The sequence below is a fragment of the Artemia sp. Qi Xiang Cuo genome, chromosome 2 (genome assembly GCF_049724085.1).
Source record: "Artemia sp. Qi Xiang Cuo chromosome 2, ASM4972408v1, whole genome shotgun sequence".
Classification (NCBI taxonomy): Eukaryota; Metazoa; Arthropoda; class Branchiopoda; order Anostraca; family Artemiidae; genus Artemia; species Artemia sp. Qi Xiang Cuo.
This window is the reverse complement of record NC_142795.1, coordinates 23,218,261-23,240,762: the sequence shown is the minus strand read 5'-3', so window position 1 is coordinate 23,240,762 and position 22,502 is coordinate 23,218,261. Positions and strand designations below refer to the sequence as shown.

The 22,502-nt window shown below is 36.0% G+C and overlaps 1 long non-coding RNA gene across 1 annotated transcript; it reads left to right on the top strand.

Moving 5' to 3' along the window:
* The first annotated feature begins 4,327 nt into the window (after positions 1 to 4,327).
* On the top strand, positions 4,328 to 22,160 carry LOC148955016 (uncharacterized). Its single transcript, XR_016143716.1, has 6 exons — positions 4,328 to 4,370; positions 4,692 to 4,813; positions 6,552 to 6,716; positions 7,038 to 7,159; positions 9,642 to 9,845; positions 21,749 to 22,160. It is a non-coding gene; the product is annotated as an uncharacterized LOC148955016 (long non-coding RNA).
* The last annotated feature ends 342 nt before the right edge of the window (positions 22,161 to 22,502 follow it).

Below are 22,502 nucleotides of genomic sequence, written 5' to 3'. Positions count from 1 at the left end.
TTGAAAGGTGTGAAGAAACCATGAAGTTATTCACGAGAAGAAGCAATATTGCACAATCTCAACTTACCTGGCCTCGTAACCGCTACAAAGGGAAACTTGAAACCAACTGCTTTAAAGAAAAGTAAGTCAGAGCATATAGAACCCATTGAATTGTTTCAATATTGCTTCTGTGTTAGAATCACCCACAGAAAAGCTTCCAATTATATGTGCAATAATTGTTTTTATTCTATAAGTTCAGAGTTCAGAGCTGTATTCCCCAATAAATACAGATTGAAAATGCAATATTCTTACTGCCCCTAGAAAGGCTCCATGGCCAGGGATACAAGGGGGATACAAAAAAAAATACAATATAAACAACAGTAGAAAAAAGAGAACAATAGCCAAACAAAATATAAGATTAAAAAGAGACCAGATCTGAGGCCTGGGAGTCAAAGTGCAGAGAAGACCACCGTACACCATGAAATAAACACTCAGGGGATATCAACTCCACAGAGGAAAAAAAATGCTTTTCTGTTGGATTTTTAATTAAATAGTCCTTAAGAATCCTTTCAAAAGTCCCAAACGTGGGACATCTCTGCACTGAAGAAGGTATGAAATTCCAGACCTGTTGACAAGCAATGAGGGGATTGAAATCTGACCGTATAGTAGGGGTAAGAGGAATGCATATACTATTTGAAGAACGAAGGTTATATGGAGATGAATAAAAAATAAACACAGGAGCTATTTGAAGAGATTTTGGAAGATTGCCATGAAGCTGATGAAGACAAAAGAAGTACAAAAAAAATATGTAAATTGACTGTAGATTTAAGAGCGGTTTTGACGAGGACCGGTTGGTGTCCATAACCAGACGCCGTGCTTTATTATGACAGGGAATGACCGCAGTGTAGAAGGAAAAGTAGACATCCACACAATGGGGCAGTACGAAAAATATGACTGGACAAGGCATAAAAAAAGAAGCTTCAGAATAGATTCAGAAAATGTGTGTCCGAGTTTTCAAATGATACCCAAACTCCGTGAGACCTTAACCCTAATCAAAGCTATATGGTTTCTAAACGAAAGATTCTCATCAAGCTGGATACCAAGAAAACGAGCCACCCGAGCCTCTGGTCATTAAATTTACTTATAAGACTTCCAACTATCCGAAGATATGAATAAGAATATGATATAAGAATAAGAAATGATACCCAAACTCCGCGAGACCTTAACCCTAATCAAAGCTATATTGTTTCTAAACGAAAGATTCTCATCAAGCTGGATACCAAGAAAACGAACCACCCGAGCCTCTGGTCGTTAAATTTACTTATAGGACTTTGAACTATCCGAAGATATGAATAAGAATATGAGAAAATGGCACTACGAAAGGCAAGGAAAGGAACTAGTGAGCCCATCCCGTCTCGAAGTTGGTACAAGTATGTTTGTATGTTCACATGAATCTTGGCCTTTTAGACAAGAGATTGATTTTCGGCCTCTTCCACAGGAATTAGCACAGGTATTTTAGTATTGAATCGTTTTGCTGAATCTGGCCACTATTTTTTTCAATATGTTTATGCTCAGTATATCCAGTTCATTCAGAGAGATTCAAGTACATGATTTTGTTATTTATTTTCAAAGGATTCAGAAAAAACAAACTTTTTTGTATTTTTTCTTTATGTAAAAATATTTTCGTATTTTATGCTACCTTTATAATTTTTCATAGAACCTATATATTCCCATTGACTGTCCTAACACTTTCAAGCTACTAGAGTATTTATCTTTCATTCCAGATTTTTATCCTTCATGCATGATAGTAAGGTTTGATGGGGTTGGAAAATCCTATTCCTTTTTTGCAAGTACGTTTTTTGTTATATTTACTTATAGGACGTCGGCCTATCCGAAGTTTTGAACAATAATCTGAGGAAATGGCACAAGGAAAGGCAAGGGGAGGAACGTCCCGAAGTTGGTACAACTTTGTTTGTATGTTCCCATGAATCTTGGCCTTTTAGACAAGAGCCTCTTCGGCCTCTTCCACAGGAATTAGCACAGGTAAATCACTTTAGTATTTTTTATGTAATAAGTATTTTTACTGCCTAACTAATCTCCTGGTTTAGCCTAAATTAAAACCTGGTTTTTTTTTATTCCATTTTATGCGTAAATAATTCTACTAACATCTCCTTGGGCTTATGTCAAATTTTTTCTTATGCCTGCCCAGTGGAGACCCTTCGACCAAACCTAAAGCTATTACAGAGAAGGTAAATCACCAGGTAAGGGTCAACAATGTTTTAAAAACTCCCATGTTCCAAAAAAACCATGTGTTTGTACGTGTTATAAAACAATATGATTCATTCAATTTGTATTTATTGCAGCTTGAAAGGTGTGAAGAAACCATAAACTTATTCACGAGAAGAAGCAATTTTGCACAATCTCAACTTACCTGGCCTCGTAACCGCTACAAAGGGAAACTTGAAACCAACTGCTTTAAAGAAAAGTAAGTCAGAGCATATAGAACCCATTGAATTGTTTCAATATTGCTTCTGTGTTAGAATCACCCACAGAAAAGCTTCCAATTATATGTGTAATAATTGTTTTTATTCTATAAGTTCAGAGTTCAGAGCTGTATTCCCCAATAAATACAGATTGAAAATGCAATATTCTTACTGCCCCTAGAAAGGCTCCATGGCCAGGTATACAAGGAGGATACAAAAAAAAAATACAATATAAACAACAGTAGAAAAAAGAGAACAATAGCCAAACAATATATAAGATTAAAAAGAGACCATATCTGAGGCCTGGGAGTCAAAGCGCATAGAAGACCACCGTACACCATGAAATAAACACTCAGGGGATATCAACTCCTCAGAGGAAAAAAAAACTTTTCTGTTGGATTTTTAATTAAATAATCCTTAAGAATCCTTTCAAAAGTCCCAAACGTGTGACATCTCTGCACTGAAGAAGGTATGAAATTCCAGACCTGTTGACAAGCAATGAGGGGATTGAAATCTGACCGTATAGTAGGGGTAAGAGGAATGCAGATACTATTTGAAGAACGAAGGTTATATGGAGATGAATCAAAAATAAACACAGGAGCTATTTGAAGAGATTTTGGAAGATTGCCATGAAGCTGATGAAGACAAAAGTAGTACAAAAAAAATATGTAAATATACTGTAGATTTAAAAGCGGTTTTGACGAGGACCAGTTGGTGTCCATAACCAGACGCCGTGCTTTATTATGACAGGGAATGACCGCAGTGTAGAAGGAAAAGTAGACATCCACACAATGGGGCAGTACGAAAAATATGACTGGACAAGGCATAAAAAAAGAAGCTTCAGAATAGATTCAGAAAATGTGTGTCCGAGTTTTCAAATGATACCCAAACTCCGTGAGATCTTAACCCTAATCAAAGCTATATGGGTTTCTAAACGAAAGATTCTCATCAAGCTGGATACCAAGAAAACGAACCACCCGAGCCTCTGGTCGTTAAATTTACTTATAGGACTTCGAACTATCCGAAGATATGAATAAGAATATGATATATGAATAAGAAATGATACCCAAACTCCGCGAGACCTTAACCCTAATCAAAGCTATATTGTTTCTAAACGAAAGTTTCTCATCAAGCTGGATACCAAGAAAACGAACCACCCGAGCCTCTGGTCGTTAAATTTACTTATAGGACTTCGAACTATCCGAAGATATGAATAAGAATATGAGACAATGGCACTACGAAAGGCAAGGAAAGGAACTAGTGAGCCCATCCCGTCTCGAAGTTGGTACAAGTATGTTTGTATGTTCACATGAATCTTGGCCTTTTAGACAAGAGATTGATTTTCGGCCTCTTCCACAGGAATTAGCACAGGTATTTTAGTATTGAATCGTTTTGCTGAATCTGGCCACTATTTTTTTCAATATGTTTATGCTCAGTATATCCAGTTCATTCAGAGAGGGAAATTCAAGTACATGATTCTGTTATTTATTTTCAAAGGATTCAGAAAAAACTAACTTTTTTGTATTTTTTCTTTATGTGTAAATATTTTCGTATTTTATGCTACCTTTATAATTTTTCATAGAACCTATATATTCCCATTGACTGTCCTAACACTTTCAAGCTACTAGAGTATTTATCTTTCATTCCAGATTTTTATCCTTCATGCATGATAGTAAGGTTTGATGGGGTTGGAAAATCCTATTCCTTTTTTGCAAGTACGTTTTTTGTTATATTTACTTATAGGACGTCGAACTCTCCGAAGTTTTGAACAATAATCTGAGGAAATGGCACAAGGAAAGGCAAGAGGAGGAACGTCTCGAAGTCGGTACAACTTTGTTTGTATGTTCCCATGAATCTTGGCCTTTTAGACAAGAGCCTCTTCGGCCTCTTCCACAGGAATTAGCACAGGTAAATCACTTTAGTATTTTTTATGTAGTAAGTATTTTTACTACCTAGCTAATCTCCTGGTTTAGCCTAAATTAAAACCTGATTTTATTTGATTCCATTTTATGCGTAAATAATTCTACTAACATCTCCTTGGGCTTATGTCAAATTTTTTCTTATGCCTGCCCAGTGGAGACCCTTCGACCAAACCTAAAGCTATTACAGAGAAGGTAAATCACCAGGTAAGGGTCAACAATGTTTTAAAAACTCCCATGTTCCAAAAAAAACCATGTGTTTGTACGCGTTATAAAACAATATGATTAATTCAATTTGTATTTATTGCAGCTTGAAAGGTGTGAAGAAACTATGAACTTATTCACGAGAAGAAGCAATCTTGCACAATCTCAACTTACCTGGCCTCGTGACCGCTACAAAGGGAAACTTGAAACCAACTGCTTTAAAGAAAAGTAAGTCAGAGCATATAGAACCCATTGAATTGTTTCAATATTGCTTCTGTGTTAGAATCACCCACAGAAAAGCTTCCAATTATATGTGTAATAATTGTTTTTATTCTATAAGTTCAGAGTTCAGAGTTTTATTCACCAATAAATACATATTGAAAATTCAATACTCTTATTCCCCCTCGAAAGGCTCAATGGTCAGGGATGCAAGGAGGATACAAAAAAAAAAACATAAGCAACAGTAGAAAAAAGAGAACAATAGCCAAACAATATATAAGATTAAAAAGAGACCATATCTGAGGCCTGGGAGTCAAAGCGCATAGAAGACCACCGTACACCATGAAATAAACACTCAGGGGATATCAACTCCACAGAGGAAAAAAAAATGCTTTTCTGTTGGATTTTTAATTAAATAGTCCTTAAGAATCCTTTCAAAAGTCCCAAACGTGGGACATCTCTGCACTGAAGAAGGTATGAAATTCCAGACCTGTTGACAAGCAATGAGGGGATTGAAATCTGACCGTATAGTAGGGGTAAGAGGAATGCAGATACTATTTGAAGAACGAAGGTTATATGGAGATGAATCAAAAATAAACACAGGAGCTATTTGAAGAGATTTTGGAAGATTGCCATGAAGCTGATGAAGACAAAAGAAGTACAAAAAAAATATGTAAATTGACTGTAGATTTAAGAGCGGTTTTGACGAGGACCGGTTGGTGTCCATAACCAGACGCCGTGCTTTATTATGACAGGGAATGACCGCAGTGTAGAAGGAAAAGTAGAGATCCACACAATGGGGCAGTACAAAAAATATGACTGGACAAGGCATAAAAAAAGAAGCTTCAGAATAGATTCAGAAAATGTGTGTCCGAGTTTTCAAATGATACCCAAACTCCGTGAGACCTTAACCCTAATCAAAGCTATATGGTTTCTAAACGAAAGATTCTCATTAAGCTGGATACCAAGAAAACGAGCCACCCGAGCCTCTGGTCGTTAAATTTACTTATAAGACTTCGAACTATCCGAAGATATGAATAAGAATATGATATATGAATAAGAAATGATACCCAAACTCCGCGAGACCTTAACCCTAATCAAAGCTATATTGTTTCTAATCGAAAGATTCTCATCAAGCTGGATACCAAGAAAACGAACCACCCGAGCCTCTGGTCGTTAAATTTACTTATAGGACTTCGAACTATCCGAATATATGAATAAGAATATGAGAAAATGGCACTACGAAAGGCAAGGAAAGGAACTAGTGAGCCCATCCCGTCTCGAAGTTGGTACAAGTATGTTTGTATGTTCACATGAATCTTGGCCTTTTAGACAAGAGATTGATTTTCGGCCTCTTCCACAGGAATTAGCACAGGTATTTTAGTATTGAATCGTTTTGCTGAATCTGGCCACTATTTTTTTCAATATGTTTATGCTCAGTATATCCAGTTCATTCAGAGAGGGAAATTCAAGTACATGATTTGGTTATTTATTTTCAAAGGATTCAGAAAAAACAAACTTTTTTGTATTTTTTCTTTATGTAAAAATATTTTCGTATTTTATGCTACCTTTATAATTTTTCATAGAACCTATATATTCCCATTGACTGTCCTAGCACTTTCAAGCTACTAGAGTATTTATCTTTCATTCCAGATTTTTATCCTTCATGCATGATAGTGAGGTTTGATGGGGTTGGAAAATCCTATTCCTTTTTTGCAAGTACGTTTTTTGTTATATTTACTTATAGGACGTCGGCCTATCCGAAGTTTTGAACAATAATCTGAGGAAATGGCACAAGGAAAGGCAAGGGGAGGAACGTCTCGAAGTTGGTACAACTTTGTTTGTATGTTCCCATGAATCTTGGCCTTTTAGACAAGAGCCTCTTCGGCCTCTTCCACAGGAATTAGCACAGGTAAATCACTTTAGTATTTTTTATGTAATAAGTATTTTTACTGCCTAACTAATCTCCTGGTTTAGCCTAAATTAAAACCTGATTTTATTTGATTCCATTTTATGCGTAAATAATTCTACTAACATCTCCTTGGGCTTATGTCAAATTTTTTCTTATGCCTGCCCAGTGGAGACCCTTCGACCAAACCTAAAGCTATTACAGAGAAGGTAAATCACCAGGTAAGGGTCAACAATGTTTTAAAAACTCCCATGTTCCAAAAAAAACCATGTGTTTGTACGTGTTATAAAACAATATGATTCATTCAATTTGTATTTATTGCAGCTTGAAAGGTGTGAAGAAACCATGAACTTATTCACGAGAAGAAGCAATTTTGCACAATCTCAACTTACCTGGCCTCGTAACCGCTACAAAGGGAAACTTGAAACCAACTGCTTTAAAGAAAAGTAAGTCAGAGCATATAGAACCCATTGAATTGTTTCAATATTGCTTCTGTGTTAGAATCACCCACAGAAAAGCTTCCAATTATATGTGTAATAATTGTTTTTATTCTATAAGTTCAGAGTTCAGAGCTGTATTCCCCAATAAATACAGATTTAAAATGCAATATTCTTACTGCCCCTAGAAAGGCTCTATGGCCAGGGATACAAGGGGGATACAAAAAAAAAATACAATATAAACAACAGTAGAAAAAAGAGAACAATAGCCAAACAAAATATAAGATTAAAAACAGACCCGCTCTGAGGCCTGGTAGTCAAAGCACAGAGAAGAAAACCATGCACCATCAAATAAACACTCAGGGGACATCAACTCCTCAGAGGAAAAAAAAACTTTTCTGTTGGATTTTTAATTAAATAATCCTTAAGAATCCTTTCAAAAGTCCCAAACGTGTGACATCTCTGTACTGAAGAAGGTATGGAATTCCAGACCTTTTGACAAGCAATGAGGGGATTGAAATCTGACCGTATAGTAGGGGTAGGAGGAATGCAGATACTATTTGAAGAACGAAGGTTATATGGAGATGAATCAAAAATAAACACAGGAGCTATTTGAAGAGATTTTGGAAGATTGCCATGAAGCTGATGAAGACAAAAGTAGTACAAAAAATATGTAAATAGACTGTAGATTTAAGAGCGGTTTTGACGAGGACCGGTTGGTGTCCATAACCAGACGCCGTGCTTTATTATGACAGGGAATGACCGCAGTGTAGAAGGAAAAGTAGACATCCACACAATGGGGCATTACGAAAAATATGACTGGACAAGGCATAAAAAAAGAAGCTTCAGAATAGATTCAGAAAATGTGTGTCCGAGTTTTCAAATGATACCCAAACTCCGTGAGATCTTAACCCTAATCAAAGCTATATGGGTTTCTAAACGAAAGATTCTCATCAAGCTGGATACCAAGAAAACGAGCCACCCGAGCCTCTGGTCGTTAAATTTACTTATAGGACTTCGAACTATCCGAATATATGAATAAGAATATGATATATGAATAAGAAATGATACCCAAACTCCGCGAGACCTTAACCCTAATCAAAGCTATATTGTTTCTAAACGAAAGTTTCTCATCAAGCTGGATACCAAGAAAACGAACCACCCGAGCCTCTGGTCGTTAAATTTACTTATAGGACTTCGAACTATCCGAAGATATGAATAAGAATATGAGACAATGGCACTACGAAAGGCAAGGAAAGGAACTAGTGAGCCCATCCCGTCTCGAAGTTGGTACAAGTATGTTTGTATGTTCACATGAATCTTGGCCTTTTAGACAAGAGATTGATTTTCGGCCTCTTCCACAGGAATTAGCACAGGTATTTTAGAATCGAATCGTTTTGCTGAATCTGGCCACTATTTTTTTCAATATGTTTATGCTCAGTATATCCAGTTCATTCAGAGAGGGAAATTCAAGCACATGATTTGGTTATTTATTTTCAAAGGATTCAGAAAAAACTAACTTTTTTGTATTTTTTCTTTATGTGTAAATATTTTCGTATTTTATGCTACCTTTATAATTTTTCATAGAACCTATATATTCCCATTGACTGTCCTAACACTTTCAAGCTACTAGAGTATTTATCTTTCATTCCAGATTTTTATCCTTCATGCATGATAGTAAGGTTTGATGGGGTTGGAAAATCCTATTCCTTTTTTGCAAGTACGTTTTTTGTTATATTTACTTATAGGACGTCGGCCTATCCGAAGTTTTGAACAATAATCTGAGGAAATGGCACAAGGAAAGGCAAGGGGAGGAACGTCCCGAAGTTGGTACAACTTTGTTTGTAGGTTCCCATGAATCTTGGCCTTTTAGACAAGAGCCTCTTTGGCCTCTTCCACAGGAATTAGCACAGGTAAATCACTTTAGTATTTTTTACGTAATAAGTATTTTGACTACCTAACTAATCTCCTGGTTTAGCCTAAATTAAAGCCTGATTTTATTTGATTCCATTTTATGCGTAAATAATTCTACTAACATCTCCTTGGGCTTATGTCAAATTTTTTCTTATGCCTGCCCAGCGGAGTGAAAAGTATATTTTTACTTATAGGACGTCGAACTATCCGAAGTTTTGAACAATAATCTGAGGAAATGGCACAAGGAAAGGCAAGGGGAGGAACGTCTCGAAGTTGGTACAACTTTGTTTGCGGCAAGCATCTAATCCATGCACGGAAAAAATACAGGATTGTTCTATGTTCTAGAATAGTATGCCTTTTGCAAATATTTACCCTTTCTTTTTTCTTTTGTTCTTTTTGCAATTTGTTTTATGAGCGGTATTTATTTCACTGTTTAGCTGTAAATTTATATTAATTTCAAATAAAAAAATCTCTTCTTAGAGAACATGGCAAATAAGCTTGTCCCTTCTTGTTAAACTCTAACAATTATTTTCATGCTTTATGAACATTAGATATTCTGAAAAAGTTCTTTTTTTAGGTGGTTTGTCAAAGCAGAAGTAGCAAAATTACCTGATGTAACTGGAGTATATAAATTGGCCCTTATTACATGGAGAAAGGCATTCATTCTCAAATTAAGCAACATTTTAAATAGTGTCATGAAAGTGATTCAACAACAACGGTCTAGGAAAAAAAAATAATTCCAGCTTCATTAAGGGATTTATTGACTGTTGCGTGGAATTAGGTAGGTTATTTGTGTCGCTTACAACACTACTACTACTGAAAACTCATCATAGTGCTGAGGCCAACACAGTCAGGCCCACTGCTCCTTCACCGAATTTATTCAGATCCTGACTCTCCAGGAAACTCCTACATTTATAAGTCTGTTAGTATGGCCTCTTCTCACCTCTATCTAAACTTTTTACTTTCTGATGCTCTCAAATGGATTGCCATAAACTGATATTTTTGGCCCACCATCATCCTTCATCCGTGACGATTGACTTAATTCTCATAAGCTTTCTTTCATTATGGGCATATACAGCGCTATTTGGTTATATTTCTTGCACTATGTTTTTCGTAATTATATTTACAATTAGCTAAATTACCTGATGTAACTGGAGTATATAAATTGGCCCTTATTACATGGAGAAAGGCATTCGTTCTCAAATTAAGCAACATTTTAAATAGTGTCATGAAAGTGATTCGACAACAACAGTCAAGGGAAAAAAAAATTAATTCCAGCTTTATTAAGGGATTTATTGACTATTCCGTGGAATTAGGTAGGTTATTTGTGTCGCTTACAACACTACTACTACTGAAAACTCATCATAGTACTAAGGCCAACACAGTCAGGCCCACTGCTCCTTCACCGAATTTATTAAGAACCTGACTCCAGGAAGCTCCTACATTTAACCCGAGCCTCTGGTCGTTAAATTTACTTATAGGACTTCGAACTATCCGAAGATATGAATAAGAATATGATATATGAATAAGAAATGATACCCAAACTCCGTGAGACCTTAACCCTAATCAAAGCTATGTGGTTTCTAAACGAAAGATTCTCATCAAGCTGGATATCAAATAAAATGGATGTTTATCCATCCGATACGCCCAAAGGCGTTGAGGACGGGAGGCGCTAGTTAACCTCTGATCTTTTTTCACTCTGAGAAAATAAACTACAACTTTTAATTTCCATTCAAATGAACCCTCTCTGAAGTTTATACGAGCATACCTTCCATAAGAACCATATATGCCCCCAGAGCAATACTTACAACGCCTTCCCCGGCCCTGGGGGGGAGGGGTTGTGTTGACACAGGAGTTTTTCTTATCCAATCTCTGAACTATTTTTACAGAAATGACCATATGTAAAGGTGTTTTTGTTACATGATCTTTCAACTATTTTTAACAAAACGGCTACCTCAAATTTTTTATCAGATGTATTTGGGGAACTAAACTGTAGTACGAGTATAAGAAAATGCTTCCACCCAACCAGCGAAGGGCAACATGCTGATTTAAGGGTAGTACCTAAAGTATTTACGTTTCATTTATCAGAAACTGCTAATAACAAAAAGACCAAATTTTATTGACGAATTTTTTTGGCTTATAAACAGTGGAAAAATAGCTTTGGCAGCTTAAAACTGTGGCTGTAATAAGAGTGAGTTTTGCAAAAAAAAATTGTGAAGGCAGAGAAAAACTAAAGAGCTTTTAAATATTTTAAATTATAAATAATTTACCTGAAACTAAGCGTAGGTACCATTGGAGGTACGTAGGTACCCATTGATGTGAAAGGTAGGGGATGCATGGACTCAAATCCTGAAAAAATGAACAAATCAAAAAACAAGAAAAAACTAAACAAAACATAAACATAATAAATCATCTTATTTTGACTCGCCACACACACCCCGCCTCGAAATTTTGTCGGACTCATAAGAAAGTAACAAAAATGTCTATAAACAAAAATTTGTTTATTAAAATTTTTTTATGGATGTAAAAGTATGTTTGTTAACAACATTATTGTTAATGAATAACCCTACTCTTATAAATCCTTTTAATAAAAATTTATCCCTCACTCTTTACGCTAAAATTTTTTATTATTTTAAAAAACAAAGTTGCGAGACAGAGTCAAACTTTAGCGTAAAGAGCGAAGGTTTGAGGAGGGGGAAGCCCCTTTCCTACATGGAATAATTTCTGTTCGTTTTAAGTTTTAATGTCGCTCTTTGCTTTCAGTTAAAGAAAAATATTTTCTTTTAATTTAAACTCTGAACATTTTTGAGTTACTGCTGTTTTTATTTTGGCTCACCGTACGTGAATAATTAAAAGAAATTTTTTACATTAATTTTAATCTTTTTCGCTAAATGGCTTTCTCGAAATTTTGTTCAGATGTAACTTACGAATTAACTTATTTAACGAAGTTCTATATTCATATATTTTTATTCCGTATATTAGGGGGGTTCACACACTTGTCAATACTTCGCTCTTTACGCTAAGTTCAATTTTTTTTTCAATTCTTTAAGTATGACCCCTTAATCACAAAAGGCCGTTAATTAGAATAAATAGCTCTGATGAAAGTACAAATAAACTTTAGCGTATAGAGCGAGGTAATGAGTAGAGGGTGAACCCAATCATATACGTCTCAATTTCTGTTCGTTTTAAATTTTGATGTTACTCCTTACTCTCAGTTGAGAAAATTGTTTTTTTATTATTTAATTTCTGATTTTTTTTTAAATACTGCTGGGGAATCAAGCGTCCCCTTCATAGCAGTTTCCCTTCCCCATGAAGATTTCCTCCATGGAAAGATCCTCCCATGTAACAACCGACCCATCCCCACCCCTTAACTACAAAAAAAAATCACCCCTGAAAACTTCTGTATACTTCCCAATAACCAATACTATATGTAAATATTGGGCAAAGTTCATAACTTGAAGCACTCCCCCGGGAAATATGGGTGATTAAGTTATCCTCAAATAGAGTTATTTAATTTTTCGACAATGTTGAAAAAAAATTGCTATCTCAAAATTTTTTAATTAATTAATGGCTGAACAGTCTCATGATTCTGGACCTGAAGCCTCAATCTGAGGTCCATGGTATAGAATTTCTTTATCCGTTGCACTGCAATCTAAAAAAGAACACAAAAAATTCATTCAGAGGGCATTAAAACGTAACATCTTTTATTCTTTGAGGCTTTTGCCAGGGCACAAATAGGCTTACCCAGAATACTTCCTACAAACATGAACTAAGCAATGTCAAAACAATGGCTGATTGTATGGAGTTAAAATTTCCGGGATTTAATGAGAAAGGATGTTCTACTGACCAAAAGGAAATATGTGAATACTACAGTCATACTAGTCGACCTAATTTTCACTCTTGGGCTAATATTTGAGAATAACCTGAGTCTTCTAACACCTTAGGTACTCAGTTTTATAGATTATAAGGAAGTGTTCGATTCTGTTGATAGAAGAGCTTTAGCAAATTTTTTATCATTGTATGGTATACCAGACAAATAAAATAAAGTGATTATTGCTCTGTAAGAGAAAAACACTGAGACGGTTAAGGTAGGACCTGAGGACCGCAGCTGGTTTTTAATTGAATCAGAAGTTAAGCAGGGTTGTGTTCTATCCCCAGGTAGATGGGTTATTTTCACGTACTTAGTCTTAAGGAGCACAGAAAAGGCAATGAGAGACCATGAAATCAAATGAGGAGGAAAGTCTCCTGGACTTAGACTATGCTGATGATTTAAGCATCCTAGATGAAAGTGTGAGCAAAATGAATGACGTTTTAGAGGTTTTGCGAGTTCAGGGTGCTAGAATAGATTTGAAAATTAATGTTAAAAAGACTAAGTCATTGAGGCTAGGACTAGGTGAAGATAAAAAGGTGAAGTTGGGTAATTAAAAGATTGATCAGGTAGACAGCGTCACTTACCTTGGTAGCATTATCAGTAGAGATGGTTGGAGCAGTGAAGATGTCAAAAGTAGAATAGCCGAGGCTCAGGGTATTTTTTCAATGTTAAAAAAAAAGTTTGGAAAAATAGGAAGATAAGTATAGAATATTAGAGGCTACAGTGATGACAACGGTCAAATATGGCTCTGAAGCATGGGCGCTCCGAAAAGCGGATTTTCCGCTCCGAAAAGCGGAAGATTTGCTAGATGTTTTCCATAGAAATTGCTTAAGAATTGTTCTGGTTACACGGCTGACTGATCATATTTCAAACAATAGGCTGTACGAAAAATGTGGTTCAATACCCCTCTCTAGGGCTATAATGAAAGAAAGGTTGAGGTGGCTAGGGCACGTTGTGTGGATGAAGGATGACTGATTGCTGATGATTGTTCTTTTCGGCCAACTGTTTAGGGCTTAACGAAAAACAGGTCGTCCCGTCCGGGTTGCGAGGACTTCATAAAGAATGATTTAAAGGAAATGAGAACTTCATGGGCGTGCGTAAAAAGGGAGGCTTTGAATAGATTGGGATGGGGGAGGAGCGTGCGTAGCTGAGTTGGCCTCAGGCGGCTTGGTGCTGCGGTGAGTTGTTAGTAGTAATAGTAGTATATATATATATATATATATATATATATATATATATATATATATATATATATATATATATATATATATATATCACATGCATTAAACTTGCCATGGCACAGCAGAAGGACTAATAAGTCGGTGTCATTCCCAGTCAAAATGGTTAACAAAATTTTTGCCAAATTGACTACAGTGTGTGTAGCTAAGAAATCGGCGTAATTCTGAGCATGTCAAACTTTGTTTACTAAATTTGCCACCCACTCAGTAAGAAAGTCGATGAAGCATTGATTATTTTTGGGATTGCTTAAAGATTTGGTTCTCTTCAACTGTAATCATTTGTCCCTGTTCTCTCACCTTATGAGTCAAAACTACCAAAAATGCCTGACCTAAATGTCTTGTGAAATAACCTACGTTAGATCCTGCCAACTCAGTGTGTGGATCCAGTAGTCCAAGGAACTTTGTGGACTAGCCCACCACCGTCCAAAGACTCTGGGAGATTGGTAATATACCTGGACAATAGAACCCCTCAATTTTCATTAGTGCATTTGTTAGAGAAGTTTTGTTGGCTGTCCTCATTACCCCAGACGAGCCAAAGACTGATGGTGTAGTACAGAGCTCGAACGACGGAACCTCATTCAAATTGGAACCACTGGTGCTAGCCACTGCGGCTGGGCGTTAAAATATTAGAACTAGGCCGACCATTCCTTTCTCGCTATGTGTAATAACAGATGACTTCTCAGCCATAGTTGCAGCTTTCTCCTCGAAATATATTTGTCAATCCTTCACTTCATTATTCTTCAGAACCGTTTCTCTCAGATTTAGCATCGTTTGCATTTACAGAGGATGAAGCACAGACATCAGTTACCACTATCACTACCCATGAATCCTGCGTGAAGGGTTCTATGGACTCAATGTATTGAAATTTCTTTCGATATCCGTCAGATAAATATCCCTCCTCAAAGATGTTTCTTCTGGGTGCTTTTCATAGTCAACGCCTAGAGGCCATTCAGGTTCTACACGCATTCGTTAATGAGAACCAAAGTAGGCACAGCAGATATCCAAATTGTTTGCTACAATTTAGTCATATTTCAACCTCTCGTCAGGCCACCATTCGTTTTCATACTTCTCATTAACTTAGGATCAACCACCAAACACGAAAAAGTACTACCCAGTAAAAGTCAGTTCTTCGGAGGCAGGTACTATTAATAATAATAATTTATTTATGACCCACATATGAACATTATAAATGACACTGCGGAGTAATGGAAAATATAAAAGAAAAAATGACAACATCATTACGAAATCAAACAACAACAAAAATACAAATTAACCGATATCATGAAGAAAAAAAAACTTAGGGGTCAGTGACGGAAACAACATTACTAGTATTCATAATCATATTAGAAGACACACTGGCCAGTCGCGCGCAAGCATCAATGACACAATAACGGGATACAATGTTTCTATTTTTAAAACGGCCGGATAAATACATCAAATATTTACAATATCTAAAGTAACCTCTTCTAAGTCTCCGTAAATCTTTTTTCCTCAGTAAGTGGTGGAATCCAGATAGAAAATTTACTCCTGGAGAGCAAAAACTATTATAAAGCCAAGCTAGGCCCTTACGGTTATAACGCCCTCTATTTGGAGATATCTTACCATATGACACACTAATATTATTTAATGCATTAGTAACCAACTCAGATTAAGTTTCTGAAATGGACGGACAAAACGATATACCTATCCACTTGACTTTATCCAAACAAGGAAATGAAATCGAACCGAGGTTTAATGGAGATACAGAAATGCTACTTTTAAAACACAAACTCACACTTTCCCATATTAACAAAAAGGCCAATATCCCTAAGTAGAGAAGACAGCTTACGGAAGTTCCGAGCCAGCTCTCGACGAGAAAAACTAACTAAATGGACATCGTCCGCATATGCAATATAACTTACATCAATATCACGAAAAAACACAGTAGGAGATAGATGTTTTAAACAAGTAGAGATGACACATTTAAATATATTAGGAGATAAAACTCCTCCCTGTCTAACGCCTTTCCTAACAGCTATCAAATCAGAAGTATTTGACAGCCACTTAATACGCACATAAGAATTATCATACCAATATCGCAATGTAGAAATAACTGAATAATTGACTCCGGAACAAGCAAGGGAATGCAAGGCCTGGGCGTGAACAACATTATCAAAAGCCTGGAGAGAAAAAACTATTATAAAGCCAAGCTAGGCCCTTACGGTTATAACGCCCTCTATTTGGAGATATCTTACCATATGACACACGAATATTATTTAATGCATTAGTAACCAACTCAGATTAAGTTTCGGAAATGGACGGAAAAAACTATATACCTAGCCCCTTGACTTTATCCAAACTAGGAAATTAAATCAAACCGATTTTTAATTGAGATACAGAAATGCTACTTTTAAAACAAAAACTCACACTGTCACATATTAACAAATCGGCATACATCCCTAAGTAAATATGAAAGATTACGGAAGTTCCGAGAAAGCTGTCGACGAGAACAACTACCTAAATTGACGTCTTCCGCATATGCACTATAACTTACACAAATATCACGAAAAAACACAGTAGGAGATAGATGTTTTAAACAAGTAGAGAGGACACATTTGAATATATAAGGAGATAAAACTCCTCCCTGTCTAACGCCTTTCCTAACAGCTATCAAATCAGAAGTATTTGACAACCACTTAATACGCACATAAGAATTATCATACAAATATCGCACTGCAGAAATAACTGACTAATTGACTCCGGAACAAGCAAGGGACTGCAAGGCCAGGGCGTGACCAACATTATCAAAAGCCCTGAACCGTCTACTGTATTGTGGAATTCCGTACTACCCTAGGATGTCTTTCCTGAAATGACCGTATCAAATAGAGACCACAAACTAGGGGGGAAAGGAAGTATGAAATACTGGTTTGAAAATAAACTGTACGAAAATCCTATTCCAAGGTTCCGTTCCTACTTTGTTAGGAAATGATGAATCAACCGGGAACTCATTAAAATAACTAGTTCATCTAGGTCAACTTTCACAACTATTTGAGGTAAGATGAGGAGCTTGACAACCTAAAATATGTCTCGTACTACTGTATTGTACGCATGTCTACTGTATTGTGGAGTTCCGTACTACCCTAGGTTGTCTTTCCTGCATTTGAAAGTTATCAAGTTATTCATTTGACTTTAAATTAAACTTTTTATGGGCAAATAGGTTGCATCAAGACTGGGCTGGGCCATTGGAGACAGAGAAAAGCCGAGAACAGATAGTCCAAGTACTTGAGAGGCAAATGTTTTACTGCCTGAGGCACGGGTAAATGGCAGGAGTATGAATGACTCTCTTATTGGATACATACTTGTCAGGTTAGTTTTTGGAAAGGCATACCTGCCTAGAGTCTTAGGCATGCTGATCAAGAATTTAAAAAAGAGGCAAACAAGGCAGACCCGCCTATGGTCTTAAGAAGGTTGACCAAGAATTTAAAATTAACATAGGACCATAAATTTGCTTGAAATAACAGGCAAAACAATCGTTTAAAGCCATTTTTATCTTTCAAATAGTACCTATTCGTTGCCTAAGCTTAGCCCCACATTCTGAAAAAAATTTGAATTTTTCACACATTTTTTAAATTTTTGGGTCACTTGCCCGAGACTCTGGGCGGGTGAGCGCCCCCGATTATTGTCCCAAATTCCATTTGAAAAAATGCATTTGAAAAGTATTGCTTGATGTTGTGGTATTCAAAAAGTCGTAAAGTAAAGTTGTGGGGAAAAAAGATAACTACTTCAACTGTAAAATTGGTTTAGGAAGGACATTAAGAAAAGAACTTGATCCGAAAAGCCTTTGAAAAGTATTGCTTGATGTTTGGGTGTGCAAAAAGTCGTAAAGTAAAGTTGTGGGGGAAAAGATAAGTACTTTAACTTGTAAAATTGGTTTAGAAGGCACATAAAGAAAGGAACTTGCTCTGAAATGTCTTTTGAAAAGTATTGCTTGATCTTGAAGTGTGCAAAAAGTCGTAAAGTAAAGTTGTGGGTGAAAAGGATAGGTACTTCAAGTAGGAAAATGGGTTTAGAAGGGACATTAAGAAAGGAACTTGCTCTAAAATGTCTTTTGAAAAGTATTGCTTAATGTTTGGGTGTGGAAAAAAGTCGCAAAGTAAAGTTGTGGGTGAAAAGATAAGTACTTTAACTTGTAAAATGGGTTTAGGAAGAAAATTACGTAAAGAACTTGTTCTGAAAAGCCTTTGAAAAGTATTGCTTGATGTTGGGGTATTCGAAAAGCCTTATAGTAAAGTTGTGTGGAAAAAGATGACTACTTCAATTTGTAAAATGGGTTTAGGAAGGACATTAAGAAAAAAAGTTGTTCTGAAAAGATATAATAATGGCTTTTGAAATGTGGGGTTCCTTATGTGTCTCAAGTACACAAAAAAGTATTAAAAAATGGGGAGGGGGCTCTTTGGGGGGGGGGGGCAGGGGGCCTTTGGAGGCCGGATGGTTCCTTCAGGGTTGGGATAGGGGGGGTCGGGTCCCTTTGGGGTTGGGGTAGGGGGGTCGGGAGCCCTTTGGGGTTGGGGTAGGGGCCCTTTGGGGCTGGGCTAGAGGACCTCACAACACTGTTCAAATACAACTTGTGTATTATAACGACCACAGAGTTTCACCCTCAAATCCTCTTCTAAAAACATCTTCTAACATCTTCTTTTAAAATGTGTCTAACTTTTTCGCCCAAATAATTCCCTAAAATGTCTGAAACGGTTTCGCCCAAATAATCCCTAAACATAATTTCTGCGAGTTCCTTTTATTTTTGACAACCCTGCACGGTCACATTTCAAATTACTGCAAAACCCTTTCGTGAATCAATAATTCCCCTTAGAAACAACAAATTAATTCCCCTGTCGTGAATCAATAATTCCCCTTAGAAACAACAAATTAATTCCCCTTTCGTGACAAATCAATCAACCATGACATCATCTGTCAGACATTAAAAAACTTCGCCCCGGAAACAATTCTTCTGGTCGAACTCCAAAGATATTAATAAACTTTGCCCCGTAAACAATTCTCTTGGAAATACATCAAAGACATTAATGAACTTCACACATTCCTTTTTCATGACAAATCAATCAATCTTGACATCACCTGTCAGACATAATCCAGAAAACATCCATCAAAGTGAGAAAAATTCCTTTTTTTCCATTCTCACTGACAAAAACCATAAAAAAGACATGAATTGCTGTTGACATCCATGAATAACATACAACAAATTGGCCAACACTCATAATCCTCCAAGAAACAGCCATAAAAGTGACAGAATTCCTATTTTTTCAAGTGAGAAAAATACTGTTTTTCCACTCTCAGTGACAAAAACCATCTCCCTAGGGACTCTGCCCATATATGGTGTGGGCGTGGGACCTCATGACCCCTTTCTACTAACAACAGGGAATTTTTTTTATACAAGACAGTGGAACGCAACTTTAAATGAATATTTCGACCCTATATCCAAGGGCCGTCCTCAGCAAAACAAAGGAATAAAAAAACTATAAAAGAAACTTACATTAAAATTCAATCATTGAAACAGTTTAAAAAAGTTTTAAAATAGCCCTAATATCATTACTTCAAGGAAGTTCAACCAGCACTGGTACTCCAAACAAAATGGACAGAGAATAATTCATTCAGATGGAATTAAAATACTTACAGACAAGATTTTAAAGCTAATGTCGCCTTCTTGGCAGCCAGCCTAGAAGGTCTATTCGTAACAGGTTGAGTGGAGTAATTTACTGGTTTTTTAATATAATTAGTCAAATCATTTTTAATTAAATTTGTGTATAGGGCATTAAGCGAATATTCCCCCAAATCTCTATTTAAAGAAATATTACTATTTATTTTGGTTTTAATTTCAATTGCCTCTCAAACGACCTGTTTTATGCCTAAATCATTGCTAATAAGGCAAGTTTCTTCAAAAAGCATTTTATGACTAGGGTTATCATATATGTGACTGCTTAAAGCCGAATCAAAGGAAATATTTGCACTATTAGAATTTAAAGCTTTAGTTATGTCATCTTTGTGTTGTTGCAGGCGTTTTTATAAATTTTGATTGGTTATACCAACATAAAAATTGACACAGTCACATAGTATTTTATAAACCCCACTCTGGCAAATAACTGGGGTTATATCTTTAACAGAATTTAAGAAATTAATGATTTTAAAATTATTTGTAAATACGACATAAAAATTATTTTGTGTGCAAACTTTTTTTAAACTTGTGGTGACATTTGGAATATATGGAAAGTAAGTTATATTTGAGGGCTTGACGGGAACTTCACATTGCAAAAGACCCTTAATTTTACGGGAGTGTCTTGCCAATCTTCGGCTAATTGTATTGTTAATAAAGACAATAGGATAACCGTTTCCAAAAAGTATGTCTCTAATAAAATTTAGTTCATCTGTGATGTAAGATTAAGAGCAAATATTTAGGGCAAATTTTCGGGGATTTCTCCGAAAATTCCACAAAAACGGAGGTAAAACGTTTGGGCCTAGAAACACCAAAGCTTTAAATCTGGCACTGCCCATAAACTTAGCTTTGTCTACTACTATATGTTAGTCAGGACTGTAAAAGCCTTAATTGTCAAAGCCTGTCAATGCAGGCGCCAAAACTGCCAAAAGCCTGTTTGTAAATAATACCAAAGATATTTTTATATTCAATTCTATATTCCAACTTGAATGCCTTTGAGAAGTTTGAGGTTGACTAACTTTTCAGCAAACGGTTAGCTTCTGGACCTAGACAGTATTTAACTGTTCTAACGTTGCTTGCTTTTGCCGTTCAGAGAGGTTTTTTCTTTAGTAATTCTTTTTATTTTACTTCCGATTAGGCTTGCGATGTCACCAAGCTACTTCAAACCTTACCTGGCTATGATTAATATCTTTACAACAATACACAACCTTCACAAAAATCTTCAAAGATTCCTTTTTTAATTACCTGGATGTGATGAAAATGCATAATTTTCGCAATAATAAACAACCTGTCCAACGATACACGAACTTCACAATCACCTTCAAAGGTGTGTTTTCTAGTAACCTGGTGAGCTCTCTTTTAAGTTCCTGGTTGCGATGAATGATGAGTATACATAACCACCAGAACAACGTACAATAATCTTCAAAGACTTCTTTTGTAATAACCTGGTGGAGTCTTTAACTACCTGGATGTGATGCATATACATAATTTTTACAATAATACACAACCTGCCAAAAAATGCACAACCTTCACTGCAATCTTCAAAGGTGTATTTTTTAATAACTTGGTGTTCTTTTTTTAATTACATGGTTGTGATGAATACGAATAACGATCACAACGATGCACAACAACCTTCAAAATTTCTTTTTTGGTAACCTGGTGTGTTCTTTTTTAATTACCTGACTGTGATTAGTGTGCATAACCATCTCGAAGATACACAACCTGCATTAAAATCTTCAATTGTTTCTTTTTTAAAACCTTGATGTGGTCGTTTTAATTACTTGATTGTGATGATTATGCGTAATCATCAGAACGATGCACAACAATCTTAAAGGAGTCTTTTTCTCTATTTTTTTTATTATATTTATTTTTAGGCTCGTGACGTTGCCGAATTTGTTCGAAACTTACCTGGTTGTGATGAATATGCAGACGAGTTTCTGGTTCAGGATATTGATGGTCAGGCACTAATGCTGCTCAAAGCTGATCATGTGATGTCTGCCATGAATATGAAACTAGGGCCTGCTTTGAAAATTTGTGCTAAAATTGAATCCATGCGTGCCGAAGCAAATAAATAAATCTACTTGAAAGCGTTGCTATTGTCAAGAGACGTGAAAGTAACGTTCACCCCTAAATGTTCTGGTGAAGAATTAATCGAACTTCACTGATAAAGGACTTATTTATAGATTTTTTCTGAATGTGAGTCAAAGAATTTTTTTTCTAGTTGACACGTGATTAGTTGGCATGCTGCCAATGCTTTACAACGTATCTATGGAAGACAAACTAAGAAAGTACATATTTTTTTATAAAACACTGACAAAGGGTGTGCTATGCAGCAAAATTCCATGGCTCATTAGGGTTTTTTGATTTTTTTTTTTTTTTTTAAATTTATGAGATCGGAATGAACTTTTGATTATATTCGATCTAATAGGATTTAGGCTTATTTATACCCTTAGACACAGTCTGAAATGTTCTATTATCTCTAATATTTTGGAAATAGTAAGCAATATGAAGGATTTTAGGATTGGACTCATTGAAATCAACCATTTAAAATCATAATTGACTAACAAAAATGCATTATAATATAGGATGTCCCTTAGGGGAATGGGGTTGGGAACAAAACTTGAATCC